Source organism: Equus quagga, chromosome 15, assembly GCF_021613505.1.
Source record: "Equus quagga isolate Etosha38 chromosome 15, UCLA_HA_Equagga_1.0, whole genome shotgun sequence".
Classification (NCBI taxonomy): Eukaryota; Metazoa; Chordata; class Mammalia; order Perissodactyla; family Equidae; genus Equus; species Equus quagga.
This window is the reverse complement of record NC_060281.1, coordinates 65497182-65509685: the sequence shown is the minus strand read 5'-3', so window position 1 is coordinate 65509685 and position 12504 is coordinate 65497182. Positions and strand designations below refer to the sequence as shown.

The following is a 12504-nucleotide window of genomic DNA, read 5'->3' as shown; positions in this document are numbered from 1 at the left end:
AGAGGAGCAGAAGCGGGGCGGGGCCCATCCTACCTTTAGGACCTGTTCTAGGTTCTCCAGCTTGGCTTGGAGCTGGTGTTTCTCCTTCACGGCCAAATCGCGTTCTCTGGTCACTACGGTGAGCGCGTGGCTGAGCCGAGCATACTCCGCCTTCACCTACAGGAGGCAAGGATGGAGAGAAGGAAGCTGTTTATGACATGGCTAACGGCTGCAGGGGCACCTCCCCAGCCAGCGTCTCTCACCTCCTCTTTCATTTCTCTTTGGAGAGCCTTCCCCTCCCTTGTCCTCAGACATGGACTTCACGGTGAATCCACTCTTGCTGGGGTAAACGCGTGTGACCGAGGGCTGGCCACTCATCCCCCTCAACCCACCACAGCCAGAGAGATTGGTTCAGAACTGGGGATGTGACCCAGGCCTGGCCAATCAGAGCAACCCCATCCCCTGGATATAGTGATTGGCTGGGGAGGGGCATGTGACCCAGTTGCATCCGTGGAGAACGAGATATTAGACTTGCCACTGGACTTGGAAAGTTGAGGACAAACGGCTGGAGCTAAAGCACCATTTGCCATCCTAAGGGAATAACTCATGTGAGAACAGAGCCAACAAAATGGATACTACCAAGAGATGCAGAGGGAGAAGCAGGATGCTGATGACATAATTTGAGCACCTGGATCAAGCTGTGCCTGAAGCTAATGTTTTCCTTTCCATTTACTTGGGACAATAGATTCCCTTTGCTTGCTTACACTAATTTAAATTGTTTTCTGCCCCTTTGAACTAAAAGTCTTAATGGATACAAAAGTGTTACCCAAATTGTCCAAGATACTAATTCTTTTGTCTAAAAATTTCACCCCCGTCTTAAAAGTGAACAAAATGGCAACAAGGCTCCGTGTGGATTAGAATGACGATGCTCCTCAGAACCGCATCCAATCTCAGACCACAGCCCCCAGGGCCGTGTTTGGAACTTGTCTGGGAGGCACCACTTCCTCTCAACCCTCCTACGGCTTCTTTGAAACAGACGAGGGCCTGCCTGCGATGGGAAGCGTTCCGCGGCTCATTCCTGTTCCATCTCATGGTGAGGCTCATTTTAACCCAGCTGCGGGCGTTCCACTTCTTTCCCTCCTCCAATGTTACAGCACGACTTACGGCTTCAGTAACAGACTGTCACAAAGTCGTGTTCGTCAGCTACAAAAGAGGTCCTTTCTGCTTCACTCTACGTACCGACTATTCATTTAACCTGACAATTTCTGCGGCCCCAAAAGAAAGGCAGACGCCCGCCCGGCATTCCTAAACGGAACGGGGTCAGGGCAGCTGCTCTTAAGAGGTTGCGGAGGGATCTGACTCGCAGGAGTATTTTAATGCCATTTTGCTATCGCGATGCCGCAGGTGAGGCACTTGGAAAAATCCAGATGCTCCAGGTGAAAATGTCACGGCCTGTTTGAAGCCAACGGTACTCGCGTCTGAACCTGGACACCGGGGCACAGGTGCAGAGCGCCATCACGTCTCACATTCTAACTGGTCAGGAAAACTAGGCTTAGGGCGTCCACGTTCGAACGCGCCAAGTCCAGTGCACACAGTAGGCGGCATAAGCTTTCCGAGATACAGATCAGATGGTGCCACCCTTGACTGAAGCCTCCCGTGGCTGCTACAGAAATTAGAATGAAATTCAAACTCCTGGAGTGGCCTGCGGCATCTGGCCCCCCCTCCTCTATTGATCTGAACTGCTACCTGTCACCCCCATTCACCATGCCCAGGCCACCCTGGCCTTCTTTTTGTCCCTTAAACAAGCCAAGCTCATTCCCACCCCAGGGCTTTTGCACGTGGTATTTCCAATGCAGCACATACCTACCTACCTCCCACTCCACCCCCAATCTTTGCGGGTCTGGCTCCTTCTCATCAACTATGTTACCTCCTCAGACAGGGCTTCCCAACCCACTTTAGGTGACAAATCCTCCTCACCACCTGCCCCACTCCTTCCCCTCACCACTTTGCCAAGCTTTATTTCCCATGGGCATCTATCGCCATCTGAAATTATCCTGTGAGCTGCTTACGTTTCTCTCGTGGTCGCTCCCAGTTAGAACGTAAGTTCCAATTGGACAGGAGTTTTCTTTTGCAACTCAACTCTCTATCATCAGAGTCTAGAGGAGTCAGGGGTCCAGGAACGTTTTTGACGGAGTGGAAAAGGCATCGAGGGAAGCCGGGGAGTGGAAAGCTGGCCTGCATTCCTGGTAGATTATTTACGTTGGTCCTTCGGGATCCATTCTCCACCGGCATCCATCTGCCCTGGGCCTCAGGAGGCCGATCTCTGGAACAATCCAGCTCCTAATTAGGTTCGGCCAGCAGGAGAGACCAGCTGGAAATCCCGGCGCGGACAAGAGCGCGGTCGATGTGAGCTTCCTCCCCCTTGCCCTGCCTGCAGGGGTCGTCCGTGCAGGAGAGAGCTCACCCCACAGGCCCGAGGCTGCCAACCCCCCAGGGCTGCCGGCAAGTGGCTGGGAGCTGGGGTCTCAGGATGGCCTCACCCTTCCCTCGCTGAAAAGAGGGGCTCGCTGTGTCCAGACTGGCTGCACAGACCTTGTGGTCTGAGCGGGCCACCTGCTCTCCTGCAGGGAGTTGGGAATTCAGGGGGGCGCCAGGCAGAGGTGCCTACGTGACGGCCCCCTGGGCGGGGGTCTCTGGGGGCTTCTCTGGGAGACGACACATCATGGGTGTTGTCGCAGCTGCAGGAATCAAGCTTGTCCTGCGTGGCTCCCCGGGGTCTCTGGAAGCCTGACCCTGCTCCCCACCCCCAGCGCCGTCCCCTTCGCTGGCAGCTCCTGGCATCCTTGTGCTGTCGTAAGTCACAGCCGTGAGCGTGACTGTGTGCTGGGCCCTGAGGGTCCCCCTAGCGCGCCATCCAACCTGGGGGTCGTCTTGGGGACCCCAACACAGTGTCCTTCTACCGCAGCCACGGCTCCAGCCGGGAGGGCCTCTCCCACACGCTCTCCCTGTCCCCCTGGGGGGATCATGGCACCCTGGCTACTGCTGCCCCAGGCTCCCCTACCCTGCTGGTTCCTGGACCCCACCACACCTGAAACTCTGAAGCTCCCCTCCGTACCCAGTGCGAAGGTGTCATTGATTTCCTCCTGGGCGTCTGGTGGGTAAAATCTGTGAAAAAATCTAATGGCAGAGGAGCACAATGACTTGCCTGAAGACCACACGTCAGGAGACGGGTTCCGGACACAGAGGCAGACTCCTGCCGGGCGGCGAGGCCGACCTGGGTCTCAGGCTTTGTGTGCAGAACTCACTGACTTATGTACGTTTATTCATGATCGGGTCCCTTATAAGAGCACGGGGCAGTCAGGAGTCACCCACCAAGGGCACTGCCCAGGGCTTTGGTCGAGAATGGACAATCCCCAAGTGCAGACAGGCCACAGTCCAGCCGTGAAGCTGGAAACTGACCGGCAGGCACAGATCGCTGCCCCACAGGAATGCTGCAAAGCGCGGTTAGGGCAGACGTGGGAGGGTCAGGCCCACCGTCAATCCTGTTTACCTCACAATGTTGCTAATAGGCTGTCCTTCCATAGTGGGAAATACTGTGTTCATTGCGGTAACTTAACAAAAAACAATAATGTTGGGGAGAAAAACCGAGTTTTCCTGATCTTAAAGTCAGTGCTTTGAAGGAAAGCAGAAGAGGACGAGGCAGAAAATGCAGAGGCTTCTGGGCAGCCAGAAGGGTCTGGAAGTTGATGGCACTGACTCCTTACTAGACCTCATGACACACCGTGATTGTGGTTTTGCATTTATTTCTTCGACTTAAAATTTCCCATCATGTCCCCTTTACGTTCATCAGGACAATTAAGGTCATTTCTCTGGTTTGCACTGATGGCAAGAAGGTCTCTTGGAAGGAGGACGGGAGGTAGACAGAGGGACTGGGGTTTTTGGAGACTGAGGCCGGCTGAATGACGGGCTCACAAGGATGTCCACATCCTAACCTGGGAACCTGTGAACACGTGACCCACCCGGCAAAAGGGACCAGCAGGGGTGACTCAGTCAAGGATCTTGAGTTGGGACACGGTCCTGGATTCTCCAGGTGGGACCAGTGTACTGACAAGTGTCCTTGTAAGAGGGAGGCAGGAGAGTCGCAGTGAGAAGAGAGACTCTGAAGACCCTATTCTGCCAGCTTCAGAGATGGAGGAAGGGCCCACAAGCTAAGGAACGTAGGCACCTCTAGAAGCTGTAAGGGGTGAGGACACGGTTCTCTCCCAGAGCCTCCAGAAGGAGCGCAGCCCCGACACCGGGATGCTCGGATTTCTGCCTTAGAATCTCAAAGACCCACCTCTCACGTGAACGATATCTTGTGATCAGCTGCTCTCTTTCCCGAGAAACGAGAGCTCTCTACTGCTGCTGGCCACAGGCTTCACCCACCGTCGGCTCCCTTAACTTGGTCCACACCTGTGGAAACGGCCCTGAGTAACACTGCCCATCGCTTTTTGGGGTGTGCTGTCTCTCCTGCTGGGACCCAGGTTGACACCCCAAGTGACACGGTTCTCCAATGACAGGCGAGCAGGACCCTCTGGGGAACACCGACCCTACGTGGACACAGTGCTTCGTGAGAGAGGCTTTGGCTGTTCTTCCAGTTGCAGCAAGGATGTCATTCCTGTCACTGTGATCACAAAATCCATGGCCTGGCAGGACGGCGCTGGAGGGGCGGGAACCTGTGTCCTCGTCCGTCTCCAGCAGCTGCCTCTGCCCCGGCTCTGGACTTCTTGTTGCATGAGAACAACTCACCCCTAGTGTTTCCACCATGGAGCTCCGGTCCCTGTTATATCGCCTGGAAAGATCCCAGCCGAGGAACCCCGAGGAAGGCGTCCTCTCTGCTCTGCTGGGATGCAGGGCTGATGCCTCCACACAGACACCCTCTCGACAGGGGCCGCTCACAGGGCGGGTGCCTCAGGGCCTTCGCTTCACTGCCCAGCTGGCCCCTCCAGCCCTGACGGTGCCAGGAGCCTCGGTGGAGAGGCCCATTGGCTCATATGTCCCCTGGTCCCCAGCTGCCTGCTGTTGGAGCTCCAAGCTGGTCACTTTCAGGACCGAGGACGCTCCCGTAAAGCCAACCCATGTCCCGGTCTCAGTTACACTTGGACTAGAACATTCTCCTGGGAACCGAGCCAGGTATTCACCTTCTAACGAAGAGAGACGTCTTGGAACAGTAAAAAGGACTCGGAGATTTTCACTAAGATGTATAAGCTGGCCCCCCCCAAAAAAAAAAATAAAAAGAAAGTTCCTAGATTTTAAAGTCAGGGGCCCAGACAGGTCCTCATTCGCCCTGATTAAATGGAAAGCTGCGGATAGTCCACTCTCACAAAACTGGTTTTTGACGAAGGAAAAATAGACGATAGTCAGGTGAGCCCGCTGGGCGAGGGCACCAGGCTTCTAAGCAAAGGTGCTTACCCTACAAACCAAACATCCACAGGTGTCACCCCTATTGAGCCCATAATTTCCTCACAGTGAGATAAAGAAGAGGGACCCACAGCCAGGGAGCTTCGTGATCATCGTTCACACCAGCGATTCTTAACTGGACCCGGAATGCTGGTCAGCAGGGAAGAGGAGTTCATAGGTCGTAGGTTTGAGGTCATGAATTTAACGACCTACACATTACCTGGCTCCAAACTCAGGGTGCCACCAGGTCTGGCCGGCTGCCCGAGACCCCTCATCACCCACAGACACAGCGACACATTAATTCCCTGGGGCACCGGGTCCAGCCACTCAACTCACATCTGTGTTGAAATACAGATCGTGGTGGCAGCAACCGTGGCACTGGGTGGAAATGCAGCCTGAAACACTTGGCAGCAGTTACTCAGTGAGAAGCTACCTTTGACCTCTGAGCTGCTACAGGAACAGCGCCCAGTTTAGGAGGAGTTTAATGAACCCAGGGGAATAAGAAATTTGAATTATTTTTCTGAAATCCACAAGAAGTCAGGTTTGCAGGCCTCCAGGGCCATCGAACACATCCATTGCACCGAGTCCTGGATCCCTGGCTCGTCGATTTCCTCCCACGGGGCTCTCTGCCCGAGGGAATGCAATCCAATGCTGCAGCCTCAGTAGCAGACTTCGCACTCGAGAGCAAAGCCTTGTCGGGCCGGCTTCGGGGAGGACACTGCCTACACATCGCCTCACCTCCGTAACTAAGGGTTCTGGTCTCTAATTCTGCCTTCCTGATCAAGGCTACTAGAGGGCAGCCTGCAAACCCAAGCCAGAGTCAGACTGGGAACTGGGAGTTCCCAGACGTCGTCCTGGGACCAGGAGGGGTCCTCGCGTGTCAGAGTCACAGAGCAGGACCCCGTGAACCTGGGGGGCCGTAGGCGAAATTTCCTGCCCCTTCCGCCCCAGCTCGGCCCCAGGGACAGCCTCTGGGGAGGCGCCGTTCCTCACGGTGACTCTCCCGCACACAGCCCGCCCATGAAGAAACACGCACAGGGGCGGACAGGCTCTCCTACACCCCCTCAGAGCTCTGCCATCGCAGTCTGTGCTGGTGAGTCACTGCCGCCCGCACACACCCTGCAGAGCCCAGGGAAGGCGAGCCTGCTTTCCGGGCCTCAAAGCCTGTGTGAAAGGCCGAGGCGGGGAGGCCGCAGGGGAAACGGTTTCAAACCTTCAGTGAAAAACTCACATCAGATTCTGTGAGAATCCCATGGAGCAGCGATGCCCATCAGCACAGCTGCAAAGCCAGTCTGGGAAAGGAGATCGGCGCCTCGGCTGGCCACCCAGAGCTAAGAGTCCACCCACCGCCCCAACCAGCACCCGCAGCTCCTCGGCCTCACAAAGCTGGAATCTGTCATCTGAGCAGAAGAGAGAGGCCATCCCAGGGTCAACTCTCCCTACAGTCAGCTCCCACCAGCCCTAGGGTCAGCCTGCACTGGATGCCTGAAAACCACCGTTATTTTACATTTTTATTTCTGTTTAAAGAAAAACACTCCTGGGCTGAGAAGGTCGCTAAGCCTCATTAGGCATTCACCCCTCAGTGAGAGTGTGGTTAGCAGAGTTTTCCCTGAGGGCAGGTTGGAAAGGAAAGAGGACGGAGGGAGTGGGAGCTGGAGGGAATACGGGGAAAGCACTAAATGGAGAGATGCGGATGAACTTACAGCGCATCTTTTAAAAAAATACTGTGGTCAAATACACAGAACTTAAAATTTACCATCTTAACCATTTTTAAGTGCGCAGTTCAGTGGCATTAAGTACATTCACCTTGTTGTGCAACCATCACCACTGCCCAGCTCCAGAACTTTCCCAAATGAAACTCTGTCCCCATTAAACACTAACTCCCCCCCACCAGCCCCGGGCACCCGCCATGCTGCTTTCTGTCTCTATGAATCTGACTCCTCTAGGGACCTCCTGTGAGTGGAATCATGCCGCAGTTGTCTTTTGCGACTGGCTCATTTCACTTTCCATGACATCCTCAAGGTTCATCCATGTTCTAACATGTGTCAGAATTTCCTTCCTTTTCAGGGTTGAATAATACTCCACTGTGTGGACAGGCCACGTTGGTTTATCTGTTCATCTGCTGATGGACACTTGGGCCGCTTCTGCCTTTTGGCTATTGTGAATAATGCTGCTGTGAACGTGGGCCCACATGTATCTCTTCCAGATCCTGCTTTCATTCTTTTGGACATACACCCAGAAGCGGAAATGCTGGACCATGCAGTACTATTTCTAACTTTTTAAGGAACTGCCATCCTATTTTCCTTAGGGGCTGCACCATTTTATATTCCCACCACCAGTGCACAAGGGTTCCCATTTCTCCACATGCAGGTTCTCCACACACGACAGCAAAGGCTCTGCCCCCTTGGGGCTGACTTTCTTGTAGGAGGGACAGACAAACACATAAATGAAGACACGTGACAGACTGAGTGATAGATACAAGCAAATAGCAGCCGGGTGAGGTCACACAGATAGAAGGAGGAGTGATGGGGACGCAGATGGGGCAGCCATCTGTGGCTGGAGAGTCTCGCTGAGGAGGTGGCTCTCAAGCTGAGACAGGAACGGCAAGAAGCTGCCAGCCATCTGAAGACAGAAGTTCTGAGCAGAGGAAACCGTCGAGAGCTGAGACAAGCTTGGTGGTCAGAGTGGCTGCAACTTCATGAGGCACACGTGGAGCAAGATGGTGGCCACGGGGAGGCCTTGCATCTTCATCTGTGGGGGCACTGGAATGTCTACTCAGAGGAGCAGTGTGACCTCAAGAGGAGCAATGTGTACCACAAGATCACTCTGGCTGCTGCTGGAAAACGACGGTGGGATGACAAGAAGGGAGGTAGACAGGCTAATTCGGAGACTGTTCCAGCATCTGGGCAAGAGAGACTGGCAGCCCGGAGGGTGTGACAGCAGTGGAGCAGGGAGAAGATGGTCTGGGGTCTGCTGGAGCTGACGTCACTTGGGGTGAGTCAGATGTAGGAGTGGGGCAAGGAAGCGTCCAGGATGGCTCCCAGCATCTCGGCTTGAGCAGTCGGGTAGAACTGCTCACCCATTTACCAGGATGTGAAAAACTGGGAGAGGAAATGGTTCGCGAGAGTGCACATCCAAAGTTTTGTTCTGGCCTTGCCGTGAAGAATATGACCCTAGTGGATGTCCAAGTGGGGACAGCTGGTAGACAGTGGACAAGGCAGTATTGAGTGCCCATGTAGTGGTCATAGGAAGAAATGTAAGGGGCAGGACCCGGGGTCCTGGGCCACCCTCCATCGGTTGAGTGATTCCTCCCCTCCCTACCTCCCCCGGGTCCTGATGGCCCATGAACGGAGGAGGTCAGTTACCTTGTCGCGATGCCCGGCCCTTGCGGGAAGGCCTGCATAATGGGGTCTCAGGCGATGCTCTCCCTGGACAGCATCCTTCAGTTCGTTCTCCTAGGACAAAAGGAAAGGGCATGGTGAGAGGACTCCCCAACTCCAGAGACACATGGAGCATGGTGGTCGAGGGCTCTGATGTAAAATTAGACCCGGGGTTGAGTATGATTCTGCAATTCACAAGCCATGTGATGTGGGACTGGTGTCTTTCTTCTTTCTGAACCAGAGGTTTCCTATCCTACAAAATGAGAGTAAGGATACTTTATGATGCTGTTATAGGAATATAATAAAATGATAGGCACTAAGCACACAGTGAAGCGCTCAGCAGACGAACCATATCTGATACGTGACGTGCTTCCCTGCATTACACCCTGGTGTCCCAATGAGGTGACAGAACTACTGTCCCATCGGAGCCGTCGAGTCAAGCTTTACCTGCCCTTTTCCTCACCAACACTCCAAACACATTGCCAAATAACAAGAGAGAAAATTTTTAAAGGTTTTTTCTGCTCAGAAACAAGATAAAAATCTATGAGGACTATGAATGGCTGGAACACATGTGGTGAGTGGAATTCCTGGGACCTGCCAGATTCTGAGTCCAGAAACAGGCAGAGAGAACTTGGAGTCCATTTCTTTTTAGGATATGTGGGACTTAAGTGCCCCACATGACACTAGAGACCTGAGCAAAGGTCACCGCCTGCCTGAGGCTGAGGTCAAGCTCCAAAGAAAGCTTCTGCCCAGAGCTCTGGCTTCTACAGGGTAACACCTAGAGAGGCAGAGGCCCAGACCCTCTGGTTCAGTGTCTAGGCTGGGTCTCTCCCTAGCGTCAGTGCTACAGGAACCCTGAGCCACCAATAACAAAACCTAATTCAAGGCCGGGAGCATCCAGGGTGTGGGACAGTAACTCCAAAGAGGTAAGATGGGGGCAGGTGAGGACAGACAGACAGAGATTGGGGGTAAAAACTTCCCATTAAAGATGAGTCTGAAAATAGAAATTCCCAACACATGAAGAAAAATCACGCTACCAAAGAGATCCAAGAAGATCAATTACCAGGATGAATTCACTCCAGAGGAAATGAAAATAGTAAAGCGACCTGAAAACAACTCCAATAAGGCAGTGGAGGGTCCTTGCAAAGACAGAAGGGGCGACGTCCACTCAGAAAGAACAAGAAAGAGGCGACAGGGACACTCAGTGACCCGGGAAGGAGGGCCCTGCACGCTCGGCCTCGGCCTCCAGCAGCAGGTCTGAGGCCCCTCCTCACGCGCGCCTGCGGGCTTGCTCTCTGTTCACTCCCCAGACAAGCTCCCGTGCGGGCACCACGGCCCAAACTGAGGGGCGAGCCCCCTTGATGACACTTCGAGGGCTCCGACCACACTCACCACAGGAACTGGGTGGGCAGTTGTGAGGTTCCACACACCTCCCCAAGAAGCAAGGCTCTCCCAGCTGCTCTCAGGTCCCACGTTTTGGTCAATCTCCCCTCCCCTCGGCCACAGCCATGACGAGCTCCTCCACTTCTTGGTCCCCACAGTTTCACCGGCACGAAGCACAAGGAAGCAACCTCCAAATACCCCCTGTGCTGCTCCGTTTTGTGAACAGGGATTCCCCAGCCTAGGGGAAGGTGCTTGACAGCGGGGCCATCACCTCCCCTTCTCTGGGATGTTCCCAATAGCATATACTCATCATTATCTTTCTCAAGTAAAGCAAATTACAACGTGGCTCCTTAGGAGAACTGTGGACATTCTGTGGGGCATGTCCCAAGGATGAGAATCACTGGGCATCTTCTGGGGATGGGTGTACTCATCGAAGCACCTGACCCTTGACCTTGGAGGCCTTAGGTGCCCTAAGGTCAACTAAGGCAGCAATATCTCAGAGAATTACAGAAGTTTTAAATAGGGGTAGAATATAGGTTCTGAGGACCAACTGCCTAAATGCAAACTCTAGCTCTTCGCTTGTGAGCCGTGTGGTCTCAGGTGGGTTCCCTGGTATCTCTACGCCCTCTGAGATCTAAAGAGGTGAAAGTGCCCATCCAACTAGATGTAAAGGTTAAGTAAGATAATTCCTGTAGCGCTCCAAGCATACTTGCGTGCACACGACCACGGCTCACACAGGTGGTCCCCTTCCTTGCTGAAGGCACCCTACTGATGCCCGCATCTTCCACCTTCTGCCACGGACCCACCACTCAGCTCATGCGTCACCCCCCTTTGCATCTCCCTTAGGAGAGTGGATTGCAAGAAAGGATCATTGGGAAGAGAAATGGGGCTGGCTCAGTCATCCAATTTCCTGGTAGTTGTAGCAAAGTTGCATTCATCTATTTTATTTATATTGCATCTCAGCAATTCAAAGTCAGCTGCTTAACCTGATGAAACCAACCTTCCCAAGAAAAAAAGCTCAGGTCTAAATCCAGCCCAGGAAACTCTGAACCATGGCGTCACCATGCAAAGGGAGAGCAACGTCGCCATCCCTTCCCAAGGCAGCCTCCCCAATGGGTCCAGGCACGAAGTGGTGCTTCAGGGTGCCACATACGCTACTGGTCCCCCCACTGCGATAAGTCAGTCACAGAAAGAGCTGCTGAAAGGCAAAATCATTCCCAAACAAACGATCCCCACCCCCGTGCTTGCAGTCACGAAACCCCTGAGCAGAGAGCAAAGCCCTCCACACGGCCAGGCTGAAGAAGACCCACGTCTCGCCAGGACGTCCATTCCAGCAAAGGCCAGAGAAGAGGGAAGATGCCAGCCCAAACCTACACAGATTGTGTGACTTATCCACCAGACTATGAGCATCTCGCTTTCTCCATACGTGTTGCTCGCCCCTGAAAAAGCCCAGAGGTGGGTGTGGAACGGGGGGACCTGAGGTTCCGTCCTCAGTGCTGCAGGTTCAGCACACTAGTCCTCCCGCCCCTCACGGGAGCAGGGCACGGACGCCACTCTGACATGCACGCATTCGCAGTACTTGGGGGAAATATCAGAAAATGGCTACTGCTCATGCTTCCGATCCTGTTAAGATGCTGAAAAGCAGGGAGACTTACCCTGGAAGTCCTCATCTCTGACACTGTGCAGGACCAGAGCTGCCCACCCAGGGAAGCTGTCACTGCTCCAATTAAATCCAGCCTTTCTGAGTTAATCAGCGCCACCAAAGAAATGCCACCAAGAAAAATACAGATCACCTCATGTATTGGTCGCATGCTTGAGACCAGAAGTCCCCCAAAAGATGTGGGCTTGCAGTCGCAACACGACAAAACGAGACTCTCCCAACGGGCGCGGGTGGCACCCGCTATGACAACTCACAGGAGGAGGAGGAGGAGGATGCGGTGGATTTAACATAATCTGACACTCCTGTCTGATCAACAAGGCTCTCCACAGCCTGGGGTAAGGCGACCAGCCACCTCGGAGCCTCAGGTCACAGGTGGGCACGTGCAACCATCCTGCCATGTCATTTATGCCCCCGTTGGCTTTCCCTGTTGTGGGGGTTGACACTGCTGACTGCTGACCACATCTGAGTGCCTGGGAATCGGTTTGACAATGCACACCCACGGCCTGGAGAGGGGAGCTGTGACTCAGGCATCACCAGGACTGTGATGATGAAGAGCCCTCGGAACACAAGCTGCACGAAACCACCCTCCAGCCCAGTCTTCTCGACCTGACACAACGACCGAAGAGAGAAGCCAGCCTCTGCACATCTGTTCACGTCTTCGGA

General features: G+C 54.0%; 1 protein-coding gene across 6 annotated transcripts in view; it reads right to left on the bottom strand.

Annotated features, from left to right (window-relative positions):
- The window catches only part of RIMBP2 (RIMS binding protein 2), a 194461-nt gene that overhangs the window by 98970 nt on the left and 82987 nt on the right, over positions 1 to 12504 (bottom strand). For all 6 annotated transcript variants that reach the window (XR_006885172.1, XM_046638728.1, XM_046638726.1 and 3 more), the window contains exons 2-3: positions 8784 to 8873; positions 34 to 156 (exon numbers count right to left, since the gene is read on the bottom strand). The gene's annotated coding sequence lies outside the window, so the exon portion shown is untranslated. The remainder of the gene's footprint in view (positions 1 to 33; positions 157 to 8783; positions 8874 to 12504) is intronic.